Raw genomic sequence first — 3554 nt, forward strand, 5'->3', positions numbered from 1 at the left:
TGGAACGGGAGATTCTCATCATGGATGTGCAGCTGACAAATCTGCAGCAACTGTGTGATGTCATCATGTCAATATGGACCAAAATCTCTGAGGAATGTTTCCAGCACTTTGCTGAATCTATGCCACAAAGAATTCTCTGAGGAATGTTTCCAGCACTTTGCTGAATCTATGCCACAAAGAATTAAAGCAGTTCTGAAGGGGTCCAACCCGGTACAAGCAAGGTGTACCTAATAAAGTAGCTGGTGAGTGTATAGCTTCAGTGGAGTAAATGTAATCAGTTACTTTTCACCAGTGATGCATAAAGCTAAAATACAATAAGGTACATTGTTATGGACACACTACGTCAGCTGACATATCTTCTCTCCAGAGAGTTCATTCACAGGAAAGGAGTATTGCCGTTTTTCAATTAGAGTGTCCCACTTTTCCTTCCCTCTATGAGCAAAAATAATAATATAAAAATTAAGCTCTCAACTGCAAGATGAGGATAAGTAAACAGCCTTCTTGTTATTGCATGAGCAGAGCTTCGCCCTGTAGCAGACTGTGGTGGTTTAATATTTAATGCTCTTCTCTGACTCCAGGAGCAAACCTTTGCAAACCACAACTGTGAAGAACCCCGATTATATTTATGAATGCAATGTTGTTTGAAACTGGACTCTTTTAAAAACTGTGTCACACAAGAAGTCGATATGAAGTAGTTCTGGCGAGGTTAACAGCTGTTTCACGTTCAAATTACAAATTGTGGGTCTGTTTGTTTTTGTGTTTGGAGTTTTCTTTTTCTCTCTTGGCCCACAGCCATCCCATGAAATGTCCAGATGACCCAGATCAAGGCCAGTGGAGTTGAGCAGAGAGCAAGGAATCACTGCGGATCTCATCTGGTCTTCCATGTGGACACATGACGGACCTCAGCTGGATCTGAGTTGACCACAACATGCAATCACAGGAGAGCCAAATACACTAATTAGTTACATAAAGAGCTACTTTCCAGAACTAGATATCCACCATCATACAGAGCATCATTTACTCTTTCAAAACGATTGCTGGCATCAAGTAGGGCTCCCTGTGGAGGCTAATAGCATCAGCAGATGGCTGCCTACAAAGAAGTGACATTTGTGAATATGAGTATTGATATATTCAGCCAGACTGGTCGCCAGAAGAAAGTGTTCGATGGTATGTTTCTGCAAACCAGGAATACATTATATTTGGACATTTCATACGTGTTATATCGACGTGTCTTCAGTGACATTATTTATAAGTTGACATTTGTCATCAAGAGACGGAGTGGATGGTGGATGGGCTGCAGACCACTGTGTTCGATATCAGCAACACTGGTTGTTTTTTAGCAACCCTTTCACAGCATTTCCACCTGGATTTTGTACAGACACATTGTAGCATCTGTGTTTCCCAGCAGCATTTAAGCCACTGAACCAGGTTGTGTTTTTTTGACCAGCAAATCACAGCATCTTGAGCTACTGAACCTGAGTGTTTTTCTCTGACACATCACAGCCTTTTCCAGCGGCGTTTGAGCCACCAAACCTGGGTGTGTTTCAACGACACATCCAGGGTGTTTGCTAGTTGGGTTTCTCAGCAGCTCTGAACCTGGGTGATTTTTACAGACACATTGCAGTATTTTCCAGCAGTGATGAGGCACCGAAGCTGGATGTTTTTAACAACACATCCAGGGCATTTGCCAGTGGCATTTCCCAACAGCATTTCCCAGCGGCATTTAAGCTACCAAACCTGGGTGATTTGTTTATTTATTTATGGACACATTGCAGCGATTTCCAGCTACGTTTGAGCCACAGAATCTGGGTGTTTTTCAGAATCATATCCAGGCCGTTTGCCAGTGTCATGTCCCAGCAGGGTTTGAGCAAGTTAACTTTGTGTTTTTCACCAACACATCATGCGTTTCCCAGCGGCATTTGAGCCTCTGAACCTGGGTGATTTTTTACAAACACATTGCAGCATTTTTCAGCTGTGTTTGAAGCACCAAAGCTGGGTGTTTTTAACTACACATCCAGGGCATTTGCCAGTGGCGTTTCCCAGCAGCGTTTCCCAGTGGCAGATGAGGCACCAAACCTGGACGTTTTTCACCAACACATTCCAGTATTTCCCAGCAGCGTCTGAGCCACAGAACCTGGATGTTTTTACGAACACATTGCAGCGATTTCCAGCCGCATTTAAACAGTTTTTCAATAAGACATAAAGGCATTTTCTAGTGGCATTTCTGAGCAGCGTTCCCCAGCGGTGTTTGAGCCAGTGAACCCAGGTGTTTTTCACCAACACATCACTGCGTTTACCAGCAGCATTTGAGCCTCCAAACTGTGGTGATTTTTACAGAAACATTGCAGCATTTTCCAGCAGCTTTTGTACTGTACTGGTGTTTTAAGCCTACACATCATCTTTTCCTAACCTTATCCAAGTGATTTTTGTGCCTAAACCTCGACCACAGTGGTGTTGAGAACTTAAAGTTTCAATGTACCCGCTACAAAATTATGTACAAATTTAATGTATCCATGGTTTGCAGGAACATATAATGCAAACATCTTTTTTTGCCATTGGGTTGATTCAGCAGCTAAACAGGACAACTTCCTGTGGCTATACAATCATAGAAGATGCAGAAAAATATGTGTGTACGTGCATGCGTGTATGTGTGTGTATGTAAATGCTGCTATATGTAAATGTATACGTGTGAGTCTTTGAGTCTGTGTATATTCACAAGAGTGAATTAGCATGTCTTAGGCTTTACAGTCGCCTATAAAATAGAGCTGATTTGTTGTCAGAATAACTGCGGTACATCTGCATTTTCCTGTATGGACGACTGTTTCTCCATCATTTTGCTCACCTAAAAAAGCTGAAAATCCCATTAAATCTCTTTCAACATCCTTTATGTTAATGTTTGTGCCATACTGCGGGTCCTGCCCTAAATTCCTGACAGGCACTATTCCCAGTAATTAGACTGACGCCAGCTCTCGGTAATGCTCTCGGCTTTGAGATTCCCTGTGACAGAGTGACAAAGAGTGTCAGGTATAAATTATATTTACAATAAACTCAGCCAGTGGACCGTGTTTCTAAAGCGCGCCAGCCCTTCAAATGACATCATTTAGTTTAGTCTTTCCTGTCCCACAGTGCAACGTGCAGTATTACTAAAGAAACGGATGTTTTTGTTGTTATATAGTGGTATTTGGCCCACATATCCTGACTTGAGCACCAATAGAAGCTGTACTTCTTGAGTCACTGACTTCATTTTGTTTCATATATTAGTATTGTTAAAGCATGACACTTCTATTTGTGTCCTTTTATTTTGTGTCTTTGTTTCTCAGCATTTGTATTCAAACTCTCAAAAAGCAGGGTGCTCAACTCTGATCTTTACATCTGTTTGAAAAGGTAAAACATTAACATCCCTGGTTCACATTTTGCCTCCAGCTGAACTCAGTGTTGTCACACAGAATAAAGAGGAAAATGATGTGATGTAGATTGAAGCCTCGGAGAGCCGTCTCTATCAAAACATTTGTCATCCAAACTAATCATGGCGAGACAGCTACATTCATTAGCTC

Source organism: Epinephelus moara, chromosome 14 (genome assembly GCF_006386435.1).
Source record: "Epinephelus moara isolate mb chromosome 14, YSFRI_EMoa_1.0, whole genome shotgun sequence".
NCBI classification, from domain to species: domain Eukaryota; kingdom Metazoa; phylum Chordata; class Actinopteri; order Perciformes; family Serranidae; genus Epinephelus; species Epinephelus moara.